Source organism: Haemaphysalis longicornis, unplaced genomic scaffold (genome assembly GCF_048455015.1).
Source record: "Haemaphysalis longicornis isolate Haplotype H1 unplaced genomic scaffold, Haemaphysalis longicornis Haplotype H1 scaffold_40, whole genome shotgun sequence".
In the NCBI taxonomy this organism is placed as follows: Eukaryota; Metazoa; Arthropoda; class Arachnida; order Ixodida; family Ixodidae; genus Haemaphysalis; species Haemaphysalis longicornis.
Genome location: NW_027526362.1, coordinates 37657 through 52854, shown reverse-complemented (window position 1 = coordinate 52854; position 15198 = coordinate 37657). Strand labels below are relative to the sequence as shown.

The following is a 15198-nucleotide window of genomic DNA, read 5'->3' as shown; positions in this document are numbered from 1 at the left end:
TCTTTGTGCCTGTTATCGGCCTCCAAATTCTCCTTCAGGCTTTTCCGAGATATTTCATGATGTTTTAAATAAGATACGTATTAGATCTCCAGCATTTTTGATCTAATGACAGCATGACAGGATGACAGTATTTTCGAATAGATTTTTCTACCAAATAAATTAGCGCAAACGCACTCAGAGTGGTCGAAACATGGCCTATGGACTCCGGACTACAATTCGCGCTAGTAATCCAGCAATGTTTACAGATCACTTCAGTGTCCCTTCAAGGTGCTTTTGGGGCTTCACGTCTGTTCTTCGTGTAAGCAGAAATGTTGGCCGAAAAAGGTATCAAGTTTTGCGCTGAAATGAAGTAGGTATTTAATTTTTAAATTTAAAAACGCAGCAAAAAAATGGTTGGTCTCTATCGAAAACCGAGGGATGGCTGCTGGCTTCCGCCTCACCCCGGTGACGAGGTATCACATGACCAATGAGGGCGGTGAAACACGCTGCTTTCCTAGAAGTTTTGCCACAGCTGTCCGTGGCAATGCCACGGTTGTGGCAATGCCATGGTTATGAAACCGGAAAGGGGATTCCCCGGACGGTCCTCCTTCCCGGTTTTCTTGACGGCGTCGTTTGGCGGCGCTGCGGCCACCGCGTTCATGCACTGCCGACGAGTTTAAAGCGGAGACTGTCGAAGTCACCAGTTATGCGTGTTGCTAGGCTTACTTTTTTTAACTCTACCATACTCTTCAGGCTTTTTTTTTTGTTAACACAGAAGCTGTTCATGGCTACTAAATTACTCAGTGGATGCTAAATTATTACTAAGCTATTCAATTAGGCTTAGCTTAGCTTAGTATATATTTAGCTTATTCATTTACTAAAGTATACTACTAAATTATTTAATGGATAATAAATTACTAAGCTCAAAAAACGATATCTATCAAAAATTCTGGATTGATGACGACGGTAAACATTTAGAACGTGAGGACGCGTTGGCGCATATCTATTGAGGGGTTAGTGAGAAGTTTAGGGGAATTGAAGTAGGGAAGCCTACACCGATAACATCAGCGCCACATAAGACTGCGGGAAGGAAAAGAAGTTTGAGCAACCTTGAATGGAAAAAAGCAGAGCAAAAGGGTTTCCCCCAGACAGCAGTGGGACCGGACGGAATACCAATTCAACTGGTAAACCTGCTTGGGCCTAAAAGTAAGGCATCGTTTATGAGGGCAAGAGATAAGGTGATACACACCAAACGAATACCGGAGCACTGGCTAGAAAGTAGGATGAATATAATATCTAAAGGCAGAGGCAACAAAACCAGTACTGATTAATACAGACGACTCACAGTAACGTCAGTGGTGTATAGATTCGTAATGCAGGCGAAAAAATCAGAAATTCAAGCAAGGATTTAAGAAAAGGAAATCCTCGGGGAACTGCAGAATCAATTTAGGTGAGACAGGTGATTGGATGATAATTTGTTGGTGATAACGCAATGGATTGAAATTGCGAAAGGGCAGAATAGACCATCATAGATTACGTTCTTGGACATTAAAGGGGCATATGACAATGTAAATAGAGAACTGATGTGGAGAATGCTCAAACTCCAGGGATTACATTGCAAAGTTAATACAATTCCTTACAGCAATCTATCAAGATAATGGAGTGCACCTTACTTGGGAAGGACAGAAATGCGCCGAGCAGGTCAACACCCATAGCTGACTGAAAAAGAGATGCCCTTTGAGCCCAATACTGTTTATGCTTTACATGACAGGGTTAGGAAAGCAACTGTAAGAAAGTCAAGTAGGGTCAAACCTAACGTATATGCTGCTGGATTGGGAGCAGCTCGGAGTAAGGGTTAATTGAGAATACCTCCGCAACCTCAGATTTCCTGATGACATTGGCTTGCTAAGTAACTCGGGAGACGAATTGCAAAGCATGCTTTCCGCACTGGACGAACAGAGTAGAACCGTGGGCCTGAAAATTAATATGCAGAAAACTAAAGTAATGATCAAGAACCTCGGGACAGCACAGCAGTTTGAGATAGGTGGCGAGGCAGTGGAAGTGGTAAGCGAATATATCTACTTAGGCCAAGTTGTTACCCCAGATCCCAACCATGAGGCAGAGCTAATTAGAAGGATCAGAATGGGGTTGGGTGCATATGGAAGGCATTCTCAGATAATGAATAGCAGCCTACCATTGTCGCTGAAGAAGAAAGTGTATGACAGCTGCATCTTACCGGTACTCACCTACGGGGCAGCAACTTGGAGGCTCACTAAGCGGGTTCAACCTAAATTGAGAACGACTCAGCGGGCAATGGAGCGTAAAATGATAGGTGTAACATTAAGAGACAAGGAGAGAGCGGAGTGGGTCAGGGAACAAGCACGTGTTAAGGACATATTAGTAGTGATTAAGAAGAAGAAATGGACGTGGGCAGGGCATGTAATGCGAAGGCAAGATAACCGCTGCTTATTAAGGGTAACAGAGTAGATCCCTAGAGAAGGCAAGCGGTGCAGGGGGCAGGCAGAAAGTTAGATGGGCAGATGAGATTAAGAAGTTTGCGGAGATAAATTGGTCACAGTTGGCGCAGGACCGAGGTAATTGGAGAATAATGGGAGAGGTCTTTGCCCTGGAGTGGGCGTAGATAGGCTGATGATGAAGATGATGAGAAGGAGGAGGAGGATGATGATGATATGCTGCAAGGCGAAGTGGTACAACAGCGTCTTCCTGGAATGGTAACGCATACGACATTGTTCTTTTAGCTGGTAATCAGACCGGTATGCAAGGGCTCTTAAATATTAGCGGCCAGAAAGCCACCGACCTCGGTTTAAATTTTAGCGCAGAAAAATCGGAAAGAATGGGTTTCAATGACACTACTACTGACGCAGTGTCTATCCAGCATGGCGCATTATTCAGAGGGAAGGAATATAAATATTTGGGAGTGTGGGTAAACGAAGGGGAAAATTACTTAAGAACACACGAGGGGCAACTTAAGCGCAAGGTAAAGCGAAACGTAGCTATAATGAAGCATAGAGCTCTGTGGGGGTATAACAAATATGAAGTAAGGAGAAGAATGTGGAAAGGAGTAATGGTTCCGCGTCTCACTTTTGCGAATGCTGAGCTCAGCTTAAAATCAGACATTCTATTAGCCTTTGAAGTGAACCAGAGATCAGTAGGCCGTTTGGCCTTAGGCGCACATGGAAAAAAAACTAACGAAGCAGTGCAGGGAGACATGGGCTGGGCGTAGTTTGAAGTTTGAGAAGCGCAGAGTAAAATATGTTTTGAGAGGAAGTTCAGAGCAATGGATCAATGTAGGTGGGCAGCTAAGGATTTGAGGTACCTATACTTGAAAAGCGTGGACACGCAGTAGTTAAGGAAGACTAACGAAGGAAGGCTAACGATGAAATACGGAAAGAACAGTGGAGAATACAAAACAGCCAAGGTAACCAAAAAGGAGGCAATGGAGATAGATACGGATGAATGGAGAGACAAAATGGAAGCTAAAACGTCGTAGAGGGCGGAGATGTACAGGGGGGAGAAATTGGACATCAGAAAGAAAAATGTCTATGATAATTTTCAGGGCAGTGCTTTCTTTTTGAGGCCAGAGCAGGTTGCTCACGAACTAAGACCTGTGTGGGGAAGTATTCACAAAATGATGGGGTATATGTGGTATGCGGAAAACAAACATAAACTGTGCGGCACATAGTAACACTTAGCATGCGGCACATAGTAACACTATGTGCCCCATATGTTCCACATAATGCCGCATAGTGAATGGGAGGGTATCCATCCAAATTTACATGGGGGAAATATTCGGCTTCCAGAAGCCCTAGGATGTAAGGGTAGCACAGAGGTAGTTCACTGCAAGGCTGTCGAGGCGACGAAAAGAAGATTAGAATTCTGGTGGACGAAAACAGGAGAGGGGAATATTGCATAGGACAGTTCACACCTGTAACAGGAAAAAAAAGTATTTTGTGCCTAATACGTTGCCTGCCTAAGTTGACCCTAATCAGTTGCCTCTAATGTGCCTTCCCTAAGCAGCGCTAGTATTAACCCAGGAGTATAAAACATAGGTATATGATTACTTTTTGGGAAGGTGGCACGTCATTACCACCGCTAGAAATGGGAAACCAATAGCAATCATCATCATCAATTCCACATCCCCGCCCCTCCTTGATTTCGGCGCACGTTAAAGATCCACAGGTGGTCAAACTTAATCCGGAGCCCTCCACTACGGCGCGCCTCATCGCCTGCGCTGCGTCGGCGCGTTAAAACCCTGCAATCAATCAATCGTCCCCTCCTTGCCCATCTCCCCCTTTCGCCTATATCTTGCCGCCATCTGGGCGCTGCTCCGTGCCCGGCGCTGCGCCAGGTGGCGACAAGGGTCCCCCGCACGCCTCCGTTCCCTCTTCGCGTATACCTCGGCGGAAGGGTTGCAAGCTGGGCTAGTTGGAGACATATTTTCTTGGATGAAACCAGCGCGAACCTAAGCAAAGACAAAGGAGGTGTAGCACAAGCTGTATCAGCGTGCGTTTGAGAGAGCATGAATTCTTATTAAAGGGCCCCCATCATCTCATCTTTCTTCACATTGTACACAGTGCAGCGGATGTAAACCTAATTTTTGTGCTACTGACATTTTATTTAGGCCCCGTGAAATAACGCCTCGCGAAATTATGGAACCGTTCAACATAGCAGAAAGTGTCCGCCAAGCAAGCGTGTCTTCATACAAAAGAGATTGCATATCTGCGTGGGCCTTCACTGTAGCCGGTGTCTCCTTATCACCGTGGCTTTTGTAAACTTGTTCCAGTCATGTGCACTGTTTTTATTGATTTGTGCTAAATGCTTATATCCAGCTTTCTTGATATTAAACTTTACGGTCAGACCAGTGGCTGTACCTGTTTTCCAGTTTTTCTTCCCTTTTCTGTGTTTAAGTTCGCGCTTATTCATCCAAGATTAGGCCCATCTCTACCCTGCCGCCTATCTCCCCACCATCGGGCCGCCGCTCCGTGCCGGGCGCTTGCGGAAAGGGTTGTGGCTCGACCTGTAGCTCCAAGGTCAAAACTGGTCACCCCGCGCAGACTGCCTGAGGTGGCGTATGTAGCTTTCCCTACAAAATAGCTCCAGGTGACAAGGAAATAACATTGAATATTCTATAAGAGGGAGGTGACGTTGCGTTAGAAATGATTGAAGCACTGCTTTAAGAACGCCCCTGTGTATTTAAGGCCACCCAATGCTAAAAAATGTACACCATCTTCCCGCGAGGGGAACCATGGGGTAGACGCGACGCATCGGGGGTTTCCGTTGCATTTCCGTTATATTAGCGTGTCCATTGTGTTTGTGTGTCCATATTTTACGCAGCATGTTCACCCCCGATGCGTCGCATCGGGAGGTTCCCGTTTGAACCCATTCCCATTTCACCCTTCCCGCTTCTTCCGTCCCGTTTCAACCCGGCGCAAAACGACCTTCCCGTTTCGTCCTTTCCCACTTGGCCCGTTCCTTGTATGAACCCGTTCCCATTTCAACCTTCCCGCTTGTTCCTTCCCATTTCAACCCGGGGCGAAAGAACCTTCCCGTTTCGTATTTTCCTATTTAGCTCGTTCCCGGAATAACGTACCCAGTTTATGAAACGTTATAAAAAACATTTTCATATTGTTTTTCATTTATTTCCGTTGGTTCACAGCCGCTGCGATAGCATGCTCAGTACATCCAGAGTGCTTGACTGCTTTTCAAACCTGGGCTTTACTTTTTGAATCTAGAGACGACGACATTTGGTTACAATTCGCCATACCAATTAACAAATCTTTTAAATGAACAAAGCCTAACAAACAAATTAACAATTAACAAATTAATAAAAAAAATCTTTTAAATTAACGAACAAGTCTTTTAAATTAACAAACCAAGAAATGATAAAATCAAAAAGCCCAGAAAAGCGCCGCGGAAGCACAAATAAAAAATCGCAAAAACACCCTCACTTTGAAAGAAATGGTATTTGGTGGACTAACACATTTAATTGTTATAATAGCGCGAGTGTACATCAATGTCGAAAAGAAACAGATGAAAACTAGAAAAGATAAAAGGATTTATAAAAATAAAGTAACCCTATGTATCTGGATACATATGCCACATCTGGCTATAAAAATCGCAGTCATGAGAAGCGGCGAAAATTATAAACTTAGCTTTGCGTTTTATTCATTCTGTTTATTCCCGTCACTCTAGCGTACTCAATTTGCATAATAGGTCAAACCTTCAAAAACTAAAGCAGCGCAGGGTCGTCTCTAGCCTAAATTTTATTTACAACAGAAACTTAAAATTGTCGCGGGAATACTACCTCCAAGGGCCTTTCAGACGTTCAGCGAGAAGACATCATAGTAAGACTATAAGCAAGCCAATCAGCTGAATTACTATTCCAAAGTTCTTTTTGTTTCCTCGCGCAATTTTTTACTGGAATAAGTTATCTGAACGAACAGTGAACTCGGTATCGTTAGAAGAATTTTCCCCACGTATTGTAAATATGTGTTCTGGTTGAATCGTCGTATTTTAAAATTGGAATACATTATGAATGAATATCCTTGCTCGGAAGCCTTTGCGTCTATTACATATTTATGTCTTTTACTTATTTCTGTGGGGCGTTTTTAAACTACGCCAACCAACACTGATGTGTTTTTATGTTCACTCCTGCATGAGCCCGACCAGGCCGTAAGGTGTCAATAAATAAATAAAAATATCTGCCCATTACTCACGTAGGAAAGGCATTTGTAGCCAATTCTCAGATTTCTGCACATGTTTTTGCCTTTTTTAAAGTCTCTCCTACGGACATCTTTCATCTATAGATCTCTCGAACCCGAAGACAAAGCTACGCTCCAAACAATGAGCACAAGAGCGGCTGATAAATAAATTTCAGCCGCACGTAAGAACACCAACTGCAGAAAAATCCAATGCGTGCATTCCTCAAGATATTGGGTATCTTTATAGTACACTTTCGCCGCTACAAATTTTGTGTAAAGAGGGCAGGACCGGCCTAAGGCATTCGCAAACTTTTATCGGCGGGAAATATCGGTCGATACCGGAAAATTTGGTGCATACAAGTTTTTAATGCATGACACGTTGTTTGTAAGCACATTTTGGGGAACAGTTTCGAAGACGGTAACGCATATTCTCAGAAATTCAAATGGGTTGCAACGATGCGGGTTCAAATGAGACAGGCGCTTTGGGAGCGGGTTGTAACGGGAAGGACGTTTTGGGAACGGGCTGAAACAGGAAGCGCCCAAAGGGGAAGGTCGTTTCAGGAACGGGCGCACACGGACGGGTGAAGCGGGAAGGGCGTTTCGGCAATGGGTTCAAACGGGTAGGGGTCAAACGGGAATGTGTTCTTTCGGGCTACACCCGTCGCATCTACCCCATGGTTCCCCTCGCGGGAAGATGGTGTAAATTTTTATGGGGGTGGCCGGTGCTTGTTACGGTTGCGCCGACCATCGCGATAGCAGGCCTGTTAGTCTCAATTCAAATCATCGGAGGTCATCGGATGATGTCATCGGTGGAGCGGCGGTGGAACGACTGAGCGGAGCGGCGGAGTTACCGCGTTTATATGCAGCGGAATGAGAGATTGAAGCGCATAGCAGCGCATGCGCATGTGTTAACCGAGCGCAAGCTGCGCGTTAACCCGCACCTACGCACAGCTGGCACGGCGACAGAGCGATCGCCGGCGACCGCTAACACGCAGAGAGCGGCGCTAGCGCACAGCTGGCGCGGTGAGGAGAATGGGAGAGGGATGCGGACTACGCCGGACGACGCCGGAGGGACAAGGCGAGTGAAAGAGATGCGTCGCATCTAAAAAATGATGACGTATTTCTTACGAGGATGACGTAAAACGGCTTAGGCACTACTAACACAGCAGTTAACTCTCGGTTGTGTGCAAGGTATTAGCAAAGTAGTAGTAATCCCTCGGCGCGACACCATAGATCTACAATTTTGGACGCAAGCGGCTGGATTCTGAAGGCTACTAGCCATTTGCTCCCGTTGCTATCACCCATAGGGACGGGGCGGCCGTTGTATGGCACCACCGTCGCTTCGGTGAACAGCGCCGCCTGTGGCGAACCGCTCGCCGGTGGAATGCCAGTGGCGGTCAGCGCAGCATGGTTCTGAGTGGCTTTCTGTTGTTCCGCTGCGGTGCGGCTTGCAAAGCGTAAATAACCACAAGCACTTTTTTTCTGATCGGTAAATCTTGAAAGTAAAGGCGACCTTTACGAGGCATGCCATGCGTATAACTTACGCTCATGCTGAGGAATTACAAAAAGAGGACGACGTTCAATGCACCAAGCAAGAAGCCAAGTTAGAAGTGCAAGTCCTTTCCTTCGTGCAAATTTCGTGCAGTTTGGTGCAACAAGGAATACACTGCAGCTAAATGCTTCTTCAGCGCCTTTGTGTAGCTGATCCAAGAATGCTGCGGCGCTGGTTTTTACTAGTTGATGACGAGACGACTTCGTGAATGAGCGAAAGGGGTGCGTTTTAAGATTTACCTCAAAACAAAACTTCTGATAAACGACGCTACGTAATTCCATTAATTACGTCAGAAATGTGCTTAATTTTACAGAAATACGTTTAGTGCAGCCCTCGAGAATCATTTGCAGAAGAAATACCCATGACAGTAGAACGTGATTGCTTGTCAAGGAAAAGCATTGCTTTATTGCTGTTATAAGACTTGCAATGGTTCCCGAATAGTTGGGTAATGGTTTTCCATAAAAGATTTACTGTGTGGCTGAAGGATGAGAGACAGGGCGGTGCCATGAAACTTCCCTCAGTTTCATAATTGAGTACTGCGGTCGCGTTTTGCAACAAGCTGCTTGAATAGTTATGCACTCCTCCATCTAACGACGACGATGTTTTAACGCAAAGGTTGCTCGTGAGGGTTTCCTTGGTTGCCTTCCGGATTTAAACTTTGGCCAGCTGAGTTTTAAACTTGCCCAGCACGAGTTTGGTATTTTGGTGGCACCTTCTTTGACTTTGACCCTCCCTATTACATTTCGCACGAAGAAAGCGTCGTGTTCAACCATCGTCGTCGTTAGAGGGAAGGCTGAATGATTTTGCTGAATAATTGTTTACTTCCTTGCACCCCTCTGCAAATCCAAACTGCTTCCTGCGTGTCAGAAAATGCGTTTGTGCTAGAGGACACGGGCTGATGCAGCCCTGTTTGAGGCACCTAGTCGCGCGTTTCTGGTTTCTTCACAAGGCATTACACTGTCTTAGGGACTCGGCAAACAATGCTTCAGCATCAAAAAGCAGAGGATGACGTTACCACTCTGCCACATTTTTTAAACTATCGCTCCCAGTCTTTATTTCACGCAGGTGGTAAAATGGGGAGCGGAGTGGGGATGGTTTGTAGCGTGGTCTGTCGGCGGTTGAATTATTTTGGCCCTTTATAAAATGACCACAACAAACGCGGGAGTTCCACCTCGGATGTCAGGCTCTCATGCTGTCAGCCACGAAACCCTAAGGCACAAAGCTTACGATTACGTAAAGTTAACTGCCGCGACGTTTCCACGGCCACACGTAATCGAACGTGTCCGTAAGTGCCTTTATATTCAAAGCACACGTATCGAAGTATCCCTCCGTTCAGGCTGGCGTGAGAGCCGTTGTCACTGAAACCAGTGAAGATAATTTGAAGTAGTACAAATGAATACCAATTATGATAGTTTTACTCCTACTCAGATCAGGTGGAGCCAGGTGCATAGCGCTGCATGAAAGCGCTCATGTCATTGTAGCCCATAGCCAACCTTAGAAGCATCCTACAAGTTTACGTAGCCGTTATTGTGTCTAAGACTCAATACATTTCTGTAGACCTCGTTTCATTGCACATATCCGCTCACAACACACACTAAACATTCAAGGCACCGAAGCAAACACGGCCAAAACAACAGAAGGCTACCTAATCCAATGCTCAGGCTCATTCCACAAACGAGCGGAGAGCCGAGTGGTGGCGCCACCCGTCCAGCTGCCCGGTCCCTGTAGGATTATTAATAACACAGAGATTTTGTAAACATGGAATTTATAGATTATAAAAGCGTTTGCTTTTTTCTGCATTTCCGCGTTTAGAGTCGTGTTTGTTTTTCTTCTCCCGCTGTGGGACTATGTAGGGCCCGGAAGACAGTGAGGCTGTGACTTGGTTTTTCTTCCGGTTCCCGCTGCTTGACAAAGTAGAAATGAACTCAATTGGATTGAATTTAAATAAAGTGTTCGTTTCTCTGAGTATATGTGCCCTAATGAAAGCATAGAAAGACAAATAAATACGAACTTATATTAAAAAAACTGATGCTATTGGAAGGCATCTACATGGAGCGCACGGGCACAATATTGCTTCACAAGTAGCGTGAAAAGTTCCCAATGAATTGTGGCGTACAACAGGGGGACACCATTTGTGCGAAGCGGTTTACAGCTTGTCTGGAGGAGATGGGCTCAGGAAGTTTCTCTGCTAAAGACACGAATACATGTCAGTTAAGAGTATTTCATCCGCTTTACATTCACCGATTGCATTTTTCTTATTCACTGATCACCCAGAACACAGGAAAAATGCACCATGAGCGGCACTCAAAATACTTTTTCGGAGTCAAAGATGAATATAGAGAATTTGAAAGTAAAAAGGAAGCACCACCTCTAGAATAAGTATAACAGCGGAATCAGCCACGTAACCACGAAAGCTATATCGAGTGTAGTAACAGTGTGGGCTGGCAGGAGAGAAAGGGTAATTTATGCAGCAGTTTCAAATACCAATGCTATTTTATGTCTGTCAATAAAAAATAAATGGCATACAACAAATTCGTTTTGTCGGTAACAACTTAGGGTGGCACACGCTTGTCGCTTTAGTTCAAAAAAGCCAATGCCTGCATCGCCATAAATTTGTCTCACTTGTTTCTTGTTGTTTAGAACATCGTTTCTTTTATTCTTTGGTCGGAAGCGTGGTAGAGGCCTTGTTTCACGGCTGGAATTTGTGCATACAAAAGCAGACGAAGCTCTATAATCTCAACTATTACGACGCATATCGATGTGGTGGTCATCTGTTTTACTGTAAAGAAGAAGGCAATAAAACTGGGGCCGGAGAGGAGAAAAATCGTAAGCGTTCTCAACTGTCCCGATCACAAAAAAAAAATGCACGGCCAAACGGCGCGGCCAAATTTACAAAACTAAGAAACTGCAAAACAGGCCTTTCGAAAGCCGAGGTAATTTAAGTTTCCGACCAAAGATATCGATTAACTTCCCTTTGAAGCTTAACGACGCACAAGAATGGACCTGCATCTACGGCCACACTCCTCTTATATACGAACCGGACAATCATTCACCTCGTTTTTTGTGACAGGTGATAGTCCGTCTTAAATAAAAAACGTTACCACTTTGCCGCGGACCGTCTCTTTTAAAAATTAGGTGGAAAAAGCGCCTGACATGACGCTTTTTTTGGGAAGAAAGATCGACAACGCTGAAATCCCCTTGACAGATTACAGATCCTCCAGGATAAAAACATGCGTATGGGAAACAAACCTCCAATCCATTTCCGCGAGAAAAGATAAGCTTTAGGCTCTGTGCTTTGAAATTAACGTTTAGCCCGCCCACCATTTCTGCGCCCGTTCGTTCGCTAAAAATCAAGATGCTAAATGGTTTCCGTGAATCATGGCGTCTGGTACTGACGGCAACAACTGAATGGCTTCTAGATCACGCACTGAAATTGCACTTTTAATTTGTGCGGTGTTTTTATTTAAAGAAGGAGATCCTTGGTCGTTCATCTTAGCTCTCAGCACTGAGCAAATTGTCATACCAGTTAAGTCGCTGGTTCGAGGTGAGGCGTATGGAAAATATTTTGGTCTTTTTCTCTACTAACCTCTTAATGGTAACATTAAAATGGGCTGCGAGAAAATCGTAAGGTGTGTATTCAGTTACTCGTACTTCGCACACATACAACAAACGTTTTGCTCAGGAATCAGGTGTGGTGAGCGACTCAGAGTATGCAATTATACTGAACCCGAGGGGGCGCATCTTCTCAAAGGCGTCTGCAATTCTCAAGACTGGACCCCACAATATTCACCGTTCAGGCGAGATCTATCTAATATGAGCACCTCTGCACTTCGGCTTAACCGTGAACGTGAGAGGGCACGCCACCGCTCGAGTGTTTTTTAACCGAGCTGCTTACGGCCACAGCTTTCATTTGGTTGCTCTTCGGGCAGGGATCGGCTCAGGTCTCACAGGGACATTACCCTACAAAAATGTATTTTGAGTTTCAGTTCAGTTCCTCTTGAGTTTTTATTGAGTCAATAGAAACTTAATTCAAACTCAATTGGCTATTGAGATGTGTCAGTAGAAAGTAAAAAGGATTTGTATTGAGAAAACGCAACACAAAACCTATTCACGCCAGTCTATTGAAACTCTTTTGAGAACCAATTCACAAAACTCATCGGGCTGAAACGTACACCTTTGAAGGGCTCTTTTTTCAGCGCTGCCCACTGTATCAACGAAATTCGATAATATTAAAACTACTAGGTTTCTTTTATGCTCTTTTATTTTACGTTCATATTTCTACTGAGTGCAGCCAGTAAAAAGTCAACAAAGTGTCAATAGAAAAAAAAAACTCAACAGAATATCAAATGACTTCGTTTAATTGAAACACAATAGAGTTTCTACTGATAAAACTCAAGTAAAATTGACAGTAGAGCTAGTTGGTTATACATTGTTGAAAAGTATACCGGTGTCCTTCTTTCTTGCCCGTGCTTTATGGTTCGCACTTAATTTTCAACAACTATAAAACTCCTTAGGGTAATCCCGTAGCCTTTTCCAGCAGCGTCTTTGTGGAAATATTAATTATACCTGGCTAAGTGGGAAATTAAATTATTTATATCCGACAATTTTTTAATGCATTTCCTCAAATACTTCCGCAGCATGGCTTGCACAAAGCAACGGAGGCAATAAACATTGATAAAACTCTACTGGCTCATCTCTCCTGGTGCGTGACTCCCGCAGAATTGTTTCCTTGCTGTAGCAGTTGATTTTCTCCTTTATACCTTAGTACTCATTGACATAAGGGGTGAGCAATGGGTCAGCTAAGCAGCCACTTTGTGCGATTTAGCGGAAGTGGAGATATTCGATGTCAATCTTCCGGAAAAGTTGGAGCGGAAGCATGCAGATTTAGATCAGGCGGGAGAAAAAACAGAAAGGCTGTGGGGGCTGCTCGTATCTCGGGTTCCAGTTTTGGGTGCAAAAAAAAAAAAAAACTTTATTCCCCCCCCCCCTCTTTGCAATTATACAATGCTCTGATATAATGTGTTCCGGGGGGGGGCGGAGATTTAAAAAGCGATTTCATCTGCTACATTTACAAAAGGTTATATGCAATCGCATCCTAGTGCGCCCATTCAGTGTTCCTCCGGGGAGGCATGATACTAACAGCACGGTTATGCAGAAATGTCTGCATATCCAATGACGAAAATACGCCTATACATACTCAGAAAAAAAGAGCAAAACGTCGGTGTAAGCCACTCCACGCCGCTACAGCAAACCACTACAGCAAAACGTCGGTGTAAACCACTACACAGTGGGCTTCACGGCTGTGCCACCACTCAGACCGCTAACCCGTTCATCCTGATCACGCAGGTTTTTGCCCGCATCATCGCCTACCTACTACTGCCTGCCTTGCTGGCTGTATCGTCTGCCACGCCGGGAAGCTGCCTGCCTGCTACCAACGAAGGCGAACCTTGTGTCTGCCCCCTCCCTGGCACCCATGCTTCCGGACCTTCGGCAGCGCCACCCCTCCCTCCGTGGATCGTCGAGATAAATCCAGCCACCCTGTCGCCGTCTACAACATCCCCTGCGCAGCCTATAAAGCAGCGACCACCATCCAGCGCGCACTGTGGGCTTCGCGGCTGTGCCACCACACAGACCGCAAACCCGTTCCTACTGATCATGCAGGTTTGTAGTTCGTATCCCACGTCTACTAAAAAATAAAGTAATTACTGTTTGTTGCAGCTGCCGAGCCCACAGTGCTGCTGTTTGCTTGTTACCGAATGTGTGAATGTCATACGTGCCTTGGTATTGCTATCGGGAGATGTAGAGATGAACCCCGGGCCAGATATTCTCGCTGAGCTGAAAAAGTTGTCACAGGGCCAGTCTACAATCATATCTGAGATGCAAGGTCCTAAATCCGAGATAGCCACCACTAAACAGACTATCACCGATCTTGGAAAGCGCATTGCTGTCTTGGAAAATCTTGGAAAATCACTGCCAAAATCTTCTAACCCCTCGAGCAGAAGTAGATGCAATAAATACTAACACCGATGAGCTAACTCACCGGGTGTATGACATAGACGAGCGTATTGACGACTTAGAGAACCGTTCCCGGCGTGACAACCTAATATTCTACAATATCCCTGACACTACTTTGGAGGAAACATACGCTCAGTCAGAAGAAATAATAATCCAGCAATGCCTTGAACGACTTCAACTAACAATCAAATCAAAAGACATAGAGCGTGCACACTGCCTAGGGCAGCACACCAATAACCATAAACGGCCTATAATAGTGAAACTCTGGTCTTTCAAAACTAAAGAATCCATCCTTTCAAACGGACCAACACAAAAAGGTACAAAATTTAGCATTGGCGAAGATTTCACATACCCTGTTTGATTAGGCCGAAAACAGCTCGTTGCTTTCGGTAGGAGCAAATCTGTGCCATTTTCAGTGCGTTTTCAATATTTGCACATTGACTCTAAGCGATACATTTTCGAACTACAAAGCAGGAATTGTCAAAGGAAAACATACGGATCAAAACGCCGTCGGCAAGCGTGCCAACAGCCACGTACAAGCCCTAAAGCTAATCTTTCGTTTTCTGTAATTTATACTAACATCCGTAGTTTTCTTCATAAGCGCGTGGCCCTGTCTAATCTATTAAAATCATTTGGCAGTAGTATACTTATATTGACCGAAACGTGGCTTACTGACGACATTTCAGATACAGAGGCTCTGGCTGACTTGCCACACTTTAACCTTTTTCGTCACAATCGTAAGAACGCACGCGGTGGGGGCGTACCCATCGCGTCTAGCAAAGAGCTATCTAGCTCCCTTATCAACATCGCCTCGCAACTTGAAATATTATGGGTAATGTGCCGTGCCCTAACCGAAACAGTAATACTTAGCGTATGCTACAGGCCCCCTCGTACTGATCGAAATTTCGCCCGCGAGCTAAATGAAATGCT

The 15198-nt window shown here is 44.9% G+C and overlaps 1 pseudogene; it reads left to right on the top strand.

Annotated features, from left to right (window-relative positions):
- The window catches only part of LOC144137546 (uncharacterized), a 60219-nt pseudogene extending 45562 nt beyond the window's left edge, over window positions 1-14657 (top strand).
- Window positions 14658-15198: the final 541 nt, after the last annotated feature.